Consider the following 13,635-nt stretch of genomic DNA (forward strand, 5'->3'; position numbering starts at 1 on the left):
CCACCCAGGCGCCCCGAAAGTATTGCCTCTTAAGTGATGATCTAAATCAAGCATTACGGTTTACTGTAATGTTTGGAAGCACAATTCCACGCTCAGTTCTTTATCAAGTACCTACTTGTCAGGTTCTGTGTTTCCACCATTGTAGAGTGTGAGCACCTTCCCTAAACTGGGGCATTTCCTTATGTCTGCCTATACACGTGAACTAAAATTAGAATTCCTGTTGTCTTCCTCTTTTTCATTTCCCACTCATTCCTCTCATTGTGCATGAAGTTCTTATTAGGAAACATGAGGTGCCAGGTACTGTCCTTGGATTTGGGGATACAAGATGGCTAATAGAGGGTCCCTTCTCTCAAGAAACGTAGCACCTAGCAGTGGGGTGGGCCCTGTGTCCATCTAGCTAGCAAGCATGCTGGTGAGGGGTGTGGTGAGAGGTTTGGTTGAAGTGGACCCTTCTTGGTCTTAAAGACTGAAGAGGATGTAACAAGGTGGAGCTGTGCTTTCCTTGCTCAGTAACAGCATGGCTAGTCATTAGATGGGTACTGTACTGTTCTGGAAGGGATTGCCATATATGAAGAAAAGCACTACCTTTTTCGCTAAAAACATAGTCATCTTATATTTCACATTATGCAGTTCCTTATTTTAGCTCCTTTCTCTTAAATTTAAGTTCTCAAATAAGCGTTGACTCCCAGAGTTCAATGCAGATATTTTGTCCACACCGGAGGGTTGAGTCGTTGTTAGTAGGAGATGCGTGGCTAGGCCCATGACAGCTGAAGAACAAGTTGCCCTCTCTGTAGGTCTACCTGGAAGCATCCATGCTTCCAGCCTCCTTCTGCTGTGAGTCTGTCTGAAACCAGACTGTCCTTGTGGCTCGGGTACTCATCGTGTTTCCTTTAAACCCAACTGCCCAGTTGCCAGAAGTTTTCTGACCTTTTATTACTGCAAAGGTCAAGTAACTAAGACTTAATGTTCTTGTAAACCAAACTCCCTATCTTTTCCCTTGTCAGCACTTCCTTTACCTTGTACCCTATGTCATTTGGCTAGTTTCAGGGAGAGTTGTACCCCATGCTCCCTACTTCTAGACATAACAAGTTTAGCTGGCCATTGTTTTGGTAGATGACCTCACATGAGTTAGGATGTAATCTTGTCCTCATTCGTCATCGTCCTACCTTTCTAAGTGGAATTGAAATCAAGTGTGAATCGACTGCGATATGTTGCAATCATCTGGTAATAATTTGGGAAAAAAATGTTTCCCACACAAATTCAATGAAGATCAGCAATTTTAAAGTACACTATAGCATCTTGTATAAACTCCAGCTTACATTTCACATTATTTCTGGTCATGCAGTAGGTTCTGAAGAGAAAAGAACTATGGATAATCAGTTAAAAGAATGACAGATTCCCTGATGTGCTGATCAGTAGTAATACCTAATTTCGATTTCAGGTGTTAGCTATAATGGATTACCATATAGATGCAGCTGAGCACTGAGCATTCAACAGAGCCATGTGGTTTTTGGAAAAGTAATATTTATTCACACTGTGTGGCTTTCTTGAAAATTTTTTTTATTTTACTCTCCAGAGAAACTACAAACAAGATGTCAATAGCTTTATGTGGCATTCCCAGTAGTGTAGCTTAGAATATCGGCTGCAGTAGAAATGGCACGATGTATTTGCTTCAGCAAAGGTAGGCTTCATCTGGGACTTTCTGAGGGACAGGCTTAGCAGTTAGACACAGGTGGTCATGTGGGGCTTTATTTTTATTGCCTTCAGAGACTTTAATGCATAAAAAATGGTCCTTGCAATATTTGGGTACACAAAGAAGCATCAGCATGGATGACGTTTCAACCTTTGAGTTGTCATATCCATTTGTTCTGTCCATTTGGGAATGTTATTAGCTCAGACTACGAACATGGTGTTTCATATTCAAACCTCATTGAGTTTATTTTTGAGTGTCTTTAAAGTCCATCCATTTTATAAATAAGAAAACTTTTATCTAGAAGCGGTGATGATGATAGGCCTGACCTCAGAGCAAGTTGCAGACTACTAGTGGCGACTGACAGTATGCGGGTGTGTAGATACACGTCATCTTGCTATGTTCTTTAGTTTTCCTTGTATTAAAAAGACATTTTTCTCTATTGCACATTAAGAAAATAAACCCAAATCAAGGAGACAGATAAGTATTTTGGAAAGCTGAAAAGCATGATTCAGTGCCAGATTGGTTTCCTGACTAAAGTAAAGGTCTGAAGAACAGTGGGCATGCTACCAAGCATTCATCTAGTCCAATATCAAATCTATCCTGAATCCGTAGAGTAATTCTCTCAGCATCTTCTATACGCTGTTTTAATTTCAAGTGGCTAGATGGGATCAAAAGAATATCCCGGACTGCAGCTGGGGTGCCCAGTGCCCTTGGTGGAGAATGCATGAGAAAGTAGGATACTGAGTCACTGCCGTGCCATTCACTCAGGAAGAGTGAACTACAAAGTAGGAAGCAGAAGAAGGCCTGGAAGGACTCAACGGGCTTAGGCTTCAGTCAACATGAGGCAGCAGCCCATTGACAAGAAACAATGTCAGCAGAGACGGTGTCCCTGGAGTCGGGTGCACTGCTCTTAGTACTTCAACCTCTTATTATGATGAAAATATTCTAATTAATCATTGGAAGATTATTGTGGCAGAGAGATGTGCTGCTCACATCGCCCTTCAAGAAAGAATTTGCTACGGAGCTGCAAGGAGCAGGGTTAGCTGGCAGCCCGAGGCTGTCAGTGCCTTCAGCTCTCCAGCCACAATCACCTCTTCTCATCCCCAGCCATTGACTGAGCAAGGTGGTGGTACAAGGACCTAGCCGTTTTCAGGCACACCAGACCCCTCTAATGCATCATCTTTGCTGTGGCGCTTCTGCTAAGCTGGCAGAGACTTTTAGCTCTGTGTGGTGGTCTGAGGCTCCCTGGCCACTCCTACTTCCTCATTTCCCTTCCACAGATGTTCCTTTACAGTAAACCAGGGCACTCCTAATTCCACCGCAGTGTCTATCCTCAGAGAACTCAGCCTGCTGATCATTATTCATCTGTTATCAAACATACCGAACTAGCCTGTGTAATAAATTTTTCAGTGAAGGGAAGTATGAGTTAGAACCATAAAACTTAGATGTGAACGGAGGCCTCTCTTCAGTCTGGAAACCTCCTAGGCCATCTCCAGGCCGTGCTTTTTCTGGGTGCTAGAGTTGCTCATGTGGTCAGCAGCAGCCTGACTGCTGAGACTCTGGTCCTTATTCTCAGGTCCAGAGTCATTGATTTTCTCTTTATTGTGATGTTTTCCCACAATCTGTAGACAGCTCTCTCGGTCCTATACTCCTGTCTGTGTCCTTGTCTGCAGCTCATGGGCATGTTGAGGTGTACATTCTGTTGGTAGGACAGTGCTCGCGTGGGTTCTTATTAAAATATTCCATAGAGAACGTACTTATTTTTACTTCTTCTGATTCCCTTTTACCATAATGGCACTTACAACAGAACCTGGTTTTTACCTTTACTTCCTTTTGTGTATTACTCATCTAATACACATGTTGGTGTATATTGCAAGGTGAAGACCACTTGATTTTTCCCCCCAAAAAGCCATTTATTTGTCTCTGCACAATTTATAGATTGATCGATCCTGCCTGGTGGTTGATGTCTGACTGACAAAGGTTATGGGTTCTTCAGGCAGCAGATAATGCTGAGTTCACTTGATTTAATATTGAAGTCACTTTTCTTATATTTCATTTACATCAGTTTTCTTATATTTTCCAGCGTTGTTTAACTTTTTCTAAGTATTTATATATAAATAGTAATGAGTATTTTTAATCTCTGAGACAAATAAACGTGCAAACACCTGGGAAATTCAAAATTTCTTCTTTGACCTGTGCATACTTGTCTCCAGCTTCTGCTCTTCCTTCTTCATTCTTTAAAAAAAAAAAAGAAGAAGAAGAAGATTTTATTTATTTATTTGAGAGAGAGGGCGAGCACAAGCAGGGGTAGCAGCAGAGGGAGAGGGAGAAGCAGACTCCCCACTGAGCAGGGAGCCCGATGGTGCGCTCGATCCCAGGACCCTGTGATTATGAGCTGAGCCGAAGGCAGATGCTTAACCGACTGAGCCACCCAGGCGCCCCTTCCTTCTTCATCCTTATTGTCTTTGGAGAAATTGAGTGCACTGATATCTCCAGGGTTTCCTTTCATCTCTTTTTAAGCTCTCTCAGAGGGATCTTATGCACACACATGTTCAGCTGCTACCTATATCCTGTTACCATCCAAATCCTGCTTCTGCCCTCCAGGCCCGTATATCTAATTGTCTAGAACATTTCCTTGAAGAAGTCCATTGACACCTCCATTTCCAGGATGTCCAGAACCAAACTTGACGTGCTGGGATTCCTTCTAGATTTGATATCTTAGATAGAAGTATTGCCATTTGCTGAGCCGCTGGGGAGTTATTCTTGAGTCCTCCATTCACCACAAGTACTCTGACCACTGCCTTGACAGTTTTACCTACTACATATCACTATTATATGCTTCTCCTCTTTATCTTGCTGACCTCTGTCCAGGCCACTTCATTCCTCCTCTGAAATGCTGCCGTTGCCTCTTCATTGATATCTCTGCCTTTCTTCTCAGCCATCTTCAATTCCCGTCCAGCTGGAACCCGCTCAGTGAATGCACAGTGCTCCATGAGATCATAGCGTCACCTGCCTCTCCAGGCCCTTCTCCCCTCCTCACCTACCTGCCAGCCAAGTGGGCTCTCTTGCTGCTGCTGTTCCTTTCAGGTCCCAGGCTGTCTTTGCCTGTTGGCCTTCACACATGCTCTTCCTTTTGTGCCTGTTCTCCACGAGGCTAATTTAATTAGTTCTGTAAGTCTCAGCTCAAGTGTCCTTTTTTCCTGGTACCATTCCGTGAAGCTTCTGCTGAGATGAGGTGCTCCCCTCCTCCCCTCTGCAGCAGCTCAGAGAAATTTCTGTCAGCCTTTTTTTTTTTTTCCTGAATGATATTTTCTGTATCACCTCTCTCGCCCATTAATCACGAAACCCTTAAGAGGAAGAACTAAATAGTTTATGAATATTTATTTTATTCCTGCATTTCAAATACCAAGTTTGGTATCAAGTGTGTAGGTATTTTTCACTAAATGGGATATGATATACATGTGCCCATTGTGTGTATATAAGTGTGTTTGAGTGTATGTCCGCATTAACATGTAGTAAAACAAGATATAAGATACCCTTTAGAGTTATGAGCTTATGAGATGCCGAGCCCACATGTTCTAGAGAGAGTCTGAAGTGGAAATGTAGGAGAGAGCTCCTGTGAGTGATTGTCAGCACGTGATCAGCCACATACTGCTTTTAATATATATAATCGGAAATAGTCTTCAGTGTAGTTTATATAGCATTTTCATCTGTGTCGATGCGTGCTATGAAGAATTTATAAGAAAGGCCATAACTGAATGCATTTATATTTTATCATGTTTGTCAAATATTGAAAAATTAGTTCTTTTAAATTATACAGCTTTTTTGTTGTTGTTGTTTGGGTTTTCTTTACTAAGTTTAGGGTTTAAGAAATGCCCACACATTTTAATGTATTTTAATGTAAATACCGTTAAGTCAATGACATGTAAGGAAAGACCCAGGTACATTGTATGTTAACGTGAACAGAGGACCAAGGCAAAGATTAGGGTACTTGTAAATCTCAAAACAGTTCTGCAAGTAAAAAGCACGCATAATTCTTCTGCTGAGTATTTATTTGAGCACATGCTATGTGCCAACCGTGCTCTTGGTGCTGGGGACACTTCCGAGAAAAGACAGAGGCGTTCTTGTTCTTGTGGGTCCTCTACTCTGGGGGAGGGAATACCGCCTTCAAATGGGTGAACGTGCACATCACTTCAGCTAGGGGTTAGGGCTAGGAAGATGACAGAACAGGTGGTAGAGAAAGCATCAGAGCAGGGGTGAGGTGGTGCCCAGAAAGAAGGCCCAGAGAGGCCTCTGTGGGGAGGTGATGCTTGCAGCCAGAGGGATGGTGAGGCGAGGCCATCAGCACTGGGCTGTGGGTGGAGAAACATCCAGGTGGAGCAAGGAGTCTGCCTTTTAAAGTCCCTCGCTTCTGTTGGAAGTGGACCTATCATGCCTTTTCTCAGTGGATGTTCTTACCTGTTCACTGTTGCCAAATGAGAACAAATGAAGTAATACAGGTATATGTCACTGACCCAGGGGGAAGTTAAGACAAGAAAATGAAAACAAAGCAAAACCTCGGGCTGGCTCAAATGGAGGAGGCAGGTTCTTAGCTGCCTGGAAATATACTTATTCAGGAGAGCGGGATATACGTTTTTTACCTTCATCTTTCAAAATGGTAGAGTATTAGCCTAGATAAACCTAAAATGAGGATTTTTCATGGTAAAATAGTCATGTGTTATCAATACCAAGAAATATATTTTGACCAGTTTTTGGATTTCTACACTTCTTAAAAAGGTAGGTGCAGATAAAGTACAAAGAATCTTATGACCCAAGAGTAACTTGATCAAAACTAATTTTAGAGTGGGGAAAAAAAGAAAAAAAAAACGTACTTGGGGTTTGTCTTTTTTTTTTTGAAAAAGTTGCTATTATTAGCCAAATACTCTCGTACATCATATATTCATTCTTTATTGTATCTTCCAATGTGTGGGGTGAAGGGGGTAGAATTCCTAACTGCAATCCTAACCTTATTTTTAGCTATTAATTTCAAGAAATTCTTGGCAGCAATTTCATGTCGTTGTTCATCCGTGTGCTCATGATCTTATCCTCCTTGTTGTTCATCTTTCTTCCGACTCTGGTCCTTGTCCAGAGACTAATAATGATGATAATGGAATGGGGAAGTGGAAGGTGAAAAAGCAGAAACCTGGGGAAATCTGGCATTTGAGAAATTATTATTTTAATATGAATTTAAGCAATGGCTATGATTCAATTAAGATAAAATGATCCTTCGAGGGTTTTTTTCCCCTTCTTTTTCTTGTTTTCTTTTAGGAGGAATTAAATGTGGAACAGTGATGCTTTTAAGGCACTCAGGGAAGGAAGGTTGCTTGGGGCAAGTAAAAGACACTGTCCCATGGGCTACAGGGTGAAGTGCACTACTTATGTTATTAGAAATAGTTTTTTTTTCTTTTCTGAAATACACACACACACACACACACACACACATACAGCACTGTCATGAAATGTGTAGTTTATTTTCTCTTTATATCTTAACAATTTTTAAATTTGTTTTATAGAAAATACTGCAATTTCTACCTGAACGAATTTTCTTTCGATGGCATTACCAGAGTATAGGTAAGAACAATTTAAAGATTTTTAAAGTGATATAGATTTCTTCCAGTCGAATTTTCAAAATGTTTTCTATAATTAGCACCATCAAGATTGGGTTATAACAAGGGATGGTAAGAAGGGTTTGCTGGTTAAAAGTAAGACAAGTCCAACCTGGACGTTGGAGGAAAACAGAATATCTATCTTGCCACAGGTGCTCCTTAAAAAGGACGCTTCATAGACCAGCAGCATCAGCCTCACCTGAGAGCTAGAAAATGCAGAATGTCAGGCCCATGCCAGACCTACCAAATCATAGGCTGCGTTTTTAACAAGAGCTCCAGGGGACTCTTGTGCACAAAATTGTTTGAGAAACAGTTGATCCAGAGTATTTTCAAGTAATTGTTCATTTTTTTCTTACAAAAATATCTTGTTCTTCAAGATTTTATCATCGATGCAGAGTTACTCTGTTTGAATGCTTTAGGGTGTGGCAGCGGGAGGGAACTTGAAATATAGCCATGTTACCACGTCTGCCCTTTCTCTGCAGCTCTTGACATCGAACAATGTTGCCTCTCGATTTAATATTCATGGCACAACTGGTGTAACTTGTGCTACTGACTGTGACTCCTCCTTTTTGTTTAGAGAGTGTCTGGTTTGGTCTTTCCGCCTTTGAAGACTGACAGTTCCTCCCTTTTTCCTCCATGCCAGATGATCATATTTGGGAGAACATAACCTTATAATGGGATGTTAACTCTCTGATCATTCATTCATTCATTCATTCATTCAAATACCTCTTGAGGGAGAAACAAAGTCCTGGGGCAGAAGCAAAGAATATCTCACCATGCTTGTATTGTATAAGCTGATTGCCGGGGTGGGGGATAGGTGAGAAAAAAAAATAATTACAGTATGATTGTCACTACGAAAAGTGTAATGGTAGCAATGAAGAAAGTCGAACAGTTTTATTCAGAGGACTTGAGGAAGGCTTCAAGAGAGGTAATCTCTACCTGAGCCTTGAAATATGAGTGTGGAAAGGGTTTCCTAGATGGGAGATCGATCTGTGAAAGACATGGGACATGAAAGAACATGGCACATTCAGTGGGTATTTCAAAATTCAGAACCCCAAATTTAATTTAGTACTATTTATTTGAAAAATATAACTGACCCTGATAGAAACTGAACTGTTTAGTGAAATATATATAATAAATACATCTACTTAACTGAATGATGATATCATTACTTGAGGGTAGATGCCTTGGTCTTTAAATCTTTCAAATACACAAAGAAAGTTTCCCTTTAAATTTTAGCGTTATCAATAGCATTTCTGTTAATTGCTACTTCAACATTGTGTATTTAAAGTAAAAATTTAAAAATGAAATGGTAAGTACAATCTGAAGGGGAATCGTAGGGATTTGTAACACTCCATGGTGTGGGAGAAATAGACGAAAATGAGAAATAACTGCATGCAGACCTTTTTATTTGTGCTAGATATAATCCGTTCATTCTGTTTATATCGTATGTATGAAAACCCTACTCATTTTCTACAGAGAGTACTTTAAAATGTCTGAAGCTTAATAGCCCCCCTCAGCCTGAATAAACTTACTGGGAATGGGTGTAGAAACTCATTTGCTCTTTGTGTTGTGAAACTTTATGTATCTAGGAGGTGGTCTATCCGATTACCTTAATTCTGGCTACTATGACCACATGGACTGGTTAAGATTGCAGGTACAGTTAGCTTTTTACCCAGTTTAATAGTGTCTGACTGAGAACAGTGACTCTTGGGTTGGGATTGCAGAGTACTAGTCTCCTGAGCCAGCATAAGAACAGGTGCTGTTTATCTAGTTTAGTGTGTAGAATAAGCGAGTTTATCTAGTGTATAGAATAAGCTGTCTGTGTGACACGGTCAGGATGAGTCATGTTTTAGAATGTTGACGTATAAGGGGCGCCTGGATGGCTCAGTCGTGAAATGTCTGCCTTCGGCTCAGGGTGTGATCCCAGGGTCCTGGGATCGAGCCCCACATCAGGCTCCCTGCTGAGGGCCTCCTTCTTCTTCTCCCACTCCCCCTGCTTGTGTTCCCTCTCTGGCTGGCTGTCTCTCTGTCAAATAAATAAAGAAAATCTAAAAAAAAAAAAAAAAAAAAGAATGTTAAAGTATGAGCATTTGCATATAAAATCAACCTTATTTTGATGCTTATATGCTTAATACTTGAATCAAACAGGCTCTTTTCAGATAAATGTATTTTTGCATGATTTATCAAACTGGGTAGAAGTTGGTGGTTAGGTCTCCAGATCTTTTATTATGATCTTCAGGCTGTGTGTACTTTGGAATCAGAATTTTTCAGATTTTAGAATTGCACTGTGGTCTATTGACATTCAAGAAACATTAACACAATGTTGATGTCTATATGTAACAGCCCAGGGGACTGGACAGCACCCTGTAACCAAGAGAATTCTTATTTCTGTAGCCTAAGATATGACTATTTGGCATCAGTGGGATAACTACATCCAAAATAACCTCAGGTTAGTCAGGTGTTGCCACCACATGAGTTCAGATGCAGATCAGGTCCTGTCCACTAGTGAATTACACACAAAAAGCTTTTGTTTTCATAGCTTCTTGGATTTTGAAATTGCTGATAAGCGATTGTGGATGAGCAGTTCTACACGTTTTCTTGACCTCATTCTCTTGCATTCTTCTCAGTTTATTTGGATTTGTTAAAATGGCTACCATTTTGTCACTCAAGGTCTTGACCAAGTTAGTTATAAAAACTGAGACTATAAGGAAACACCAGATTTCAAAAGGAAGGAATGTGCGTTCAATATTTCCATAGCATCGGTATCTTCTGGACTTCCTCGAAACCTCTTGGGGCTAGGACAGGAAGCTTTTCACTAGTCTATTCCAGACACTCTACATACCTAGTATCCCTCATTTTAGATCTCTTATATTCTAGATATCTAATATTTCTTACCTAATCTGAAGACCACTCCTGTATAAACTACTTAATTAAATGTTACCATGGCTGGTAGTGGCCAAGGTACTCTGGAATACTGAGTTAGAACCTTGAAGCTGGGTTCACACACCACTGATTTGGTATGCTTCCTGTCACACACTACAAATAATGTCCCTAAGTATAGAAACCTAAAATAAGAGCAACTCCTATATTCTTCAAGTCTTCAAAGTTCTCAGACCTATCAGATAGCCAGGTTTATACAGAGAAAGAAGAAGTTAATTTGAAGCATCAAGTGCCACAGTGTGAAGTCCATTTGAAGTCAGTTTCTTATCCTGCCATCTTGTTTTGTCAGTAGCAAAGAGAGAGGTTCTGTTTCTCTCTAAACTGTTTTTAGAGGGAGAAAGTAGTCTATACATTTCTCTATGCGTAAGGATGTAAAGGCTGGCTCCTTGCTATATATAAGCCATTGAATGAGGAAGCCTGTTTGGACTCTCAGTGTTGTCATGTGAAATGAACACCGTTCATTATTCCAGGCATCTAGAGATACTGCTTCAAGTGAGGTTTAGAGGGTAGGAAGATAAGGGAGGTGACTGACAGAACACTCACCAACTGTGATGTCTGCCAACCTCCTACTCAACTGTTTGTATGTTCCCATGACTAATGATGAATGGGAAGATTTTCCTAAAGTCAATTTTAGGCCAATACGTCATGGTGGACAAGGGTGGGCACTTGAAGCCTTATCTCTGTAATAATGAGAGCTGATAGGATGTGAGGAGATGATAAAGAATGGCACATCAGTAAACCAAGAATATTTGGTGCAGGGACAGGCTCTGGCCCCCTTTCATGTGCCCATGCGTCATCAGTACAGGATTCAAGTTCTGTGGGTTTGCTTTAAGAGGGTTTACTGCTCATGAGTCTCTAGGAAGCACATTTCCTGTCCCGTTCGGCGTACAGTGCTATGCCTGTATGCGGTAAATGTTTGCTGTGGGTGGAAGGATTTGTTTTGTACTAGAGATGTTTTCTATCAAAAATCTTCAAAATAAGTAGCCCTTGAGTTTAAAGGAGTGGGCTCAAATGGAAGGTTCACAGAGTGCCTCATATGTGTTTTTTATAGGAGTCGTTATTCATCTAGTTTGCTCAGCCAGGTTCTTCTGATACATAATATAAAAACCAATGCATAATACACTGCAGATTTGTTGATGACTTTGTAAGAGTATCCCTCGTGTTATGTCTGGGGCTACCCAGTGGCCTGACAGTGCTCTGAGCAGCCTTCTTTCTCAAAGTTTCTACAGCTCACTGAGCTCTAACTACTGCTGGGGAGCCTGAGCCCGACAGCCCTCCCTGGGTCCCTCATAGTCAGGACACACCACAGCCCCCTCTTCCTGAGGAAACAGGGTCTTCTGTGCACTTTACACTAGGACTCCCCCAGAGATGCATCTCGGCCAGGCTGAACTACGGGGACCCTGCATGCCTTTGTGTCTACCAGGTGATGGCTGAGCCTAGTGCCCCTTTGACCCACTTGGTGTCTTCCCAGGGTCATCTCTGGGGTGCTTTCATCATCATTACCCTGCATTTCTTGCCCTCCTTCCCACTTTGTACTCAGTCCTCTGGAAATCCTCTTACTGGGTTAAGCCACAGCCCTAGAGCCTCAGCCTCTTGGTTTCACCTCCTCGGCTCTTTGAACCCTGGCTTTTCTCTCAGGCTTCTTTGTCTCCCTCAGGCCTGTGGGGGTGAGATCGTGGTCTTTCTTTTCTCCAAAGCCCATTCCAGACCTCATCCACCACCCCCTCTGTAGAAACTTCTCCCTTGACTAGAACTTGTCCTTCCTCGTTGCCGCCATGTCTTCTGATCTTCTGCTTACTTGCCTTTTTTTTTTTTAATGACTTTGCTGTCTCCGAGTCCTTTGCCTTCATGCCAAGTTACCCATCAGCTCCCCGACCGCTCACCCTCCATGGTTTCGACTTTATCTTCTGCCCCCTTGTCATCATGCAGACCTGTATCTGAGCACAACCTCTGTCCTTCTGATCTTTCATTTAGTTACTTGCCGGCCACCTCCTCTGTTTTTTCCTTTTTAAAAAAGCAGTTCTTTTGGGGGAGTATAATTGACATACAATAAACTATTATGTGTAGATAATGTTAATTTTGAGAAGTTTTGACATAGGTTTATACATAACATCTTGACCATCAAGAGAATGTGAAATCATTATGACAATCAAGAGAATGAACATAGCCATCATTCTCAGTGATTTTCTCATGCCCTTTTCCCACCTCCCTGCCCAGTCTCCAGGTCACCACTGATCTACTTTTTGTTGTTATAGATTAATTTGATTTTCTAGAATCTTACAGAAATAGAATCGTGCAGTGTGTACTCTTCTTTGTTTGGCTTCTTTTAGTCAACATAATTATTTCGAGATTCTTCTGTGTTGGTGAATATATTAATAGTTCATTTCTGAGTAGTACAGTATTCCATTGTATAGATACACCATAGTTTGTGTATCCAGTCACTTGTTGATAGGCATTTGGGCTGCTTCTAGTATTTGAATATAAACAAAGCCACTGCAACATTTGTGTACAAGTCTTTATGTATACATGTGCTTTCCTGACTCTTGCGAATGGAATGGCTGAATCATATCGAGTCATATGTTTAACTGCCAGACTCTTCCCATAGTGGCTGATATTCTCACCAGCAGTATGAGAGTTCTTGTAGTTCTTGTAGTTATTTTACATTCTCATTGACACTTAGTGTGATCAGTCTTTTTATTTTAGTGGTAGTGGTATCTTATTGTGGTTTTAATTTGCATTTCTCTAATGACTAATGATCTTGAGCATCTTTCATGTGGTATTTGCCAACTGTATGTCTTTGGCAGTGTGTATGTTTGAATTGATGGGACTTTTTTTTATGAAAACATTTATCAATTTTTATCAGGTTCAATTAGCCATCATTAGTTTTTGGTGTAGTGTTTGGCGATTCGTTAGTTGCGTATACCACCCAGTGCTCATCACCACAGGCGCCCTCCTTAATACCCTTCACCTGTTTACCCCTCCCCCACCCCCTCCCTTCTGTAACCCTCAGTTTGGTTCCCAGAGTCCAGAGTCTCTCATGGTTTGCGTCCCTCTCTAATTTCTTCCCATTCAGTTTTCCCTCCCTTCCCTTGTGGTCCTCTGAGCTATTCCTCATGTCCCACATATGAGTGAAACCATATGATAATTGTCTTTCTCTGCTTGACTTATCTCACTTAGCATAATCCTCTCTAGTTCCATGCATGTCGATGCAAATGGTGGATATTCATCCTTTCTGATGGCTGAGGAATATTCCATCGTAGATACGAACCACATCTCCTTTATCCATTCATCAGTTGAACATTTTGTTTAATTGAGTTGTTTGTGTTCTTACTATTGAATTTTGGAAGTTCCTTA

At 41.1% G+C, this 13,635-nt stretch overlaps 1 long non-coding RNA gene across 2 annotated transcripts in view; it reads left to right on the top strand.

Moving 5' to 3' along the window:
• The window catches only part of LOC130543852 (uncharacterized), an 85,295-nt gene that overhangs the window by 24,501 nt on the left and 47,159 nt on the right, over positions 1-13,635 (top strand). Inside the window, exon 3 of one of the 2 annotated variants that reach the window (XR_008959533.1) lies at positions 7,246-7,303. The exons of the other annotated variant lie outside the window; for it this stretch is intronic. This is a non-coding gene — a long non-coding RNA (uncharacterized LOC130543852). The remainder of the gene's footprint in view (positions 1-7,245; positions 7,304-13,635) is intronic. 2 annotated transcript variants of the gene reach the window in all.

The sequence above is a fragment of the Ursus arctos genome, unplaced genomic scaffold (assembly GCF_023065955.2).
Source record: "Ursus arctos isolate Adak ecotype North America unplaced genomic scaffold, UrsArc2.0 scaffold_16, whole genome shotgun sequence".
Taxonomy (NCBI): domain Eukaryota; kingdom Metazoa; phylum Chordata; class Mammalia; order Carnivora; family Ursidae; genus Ursus; species Ursus arctos.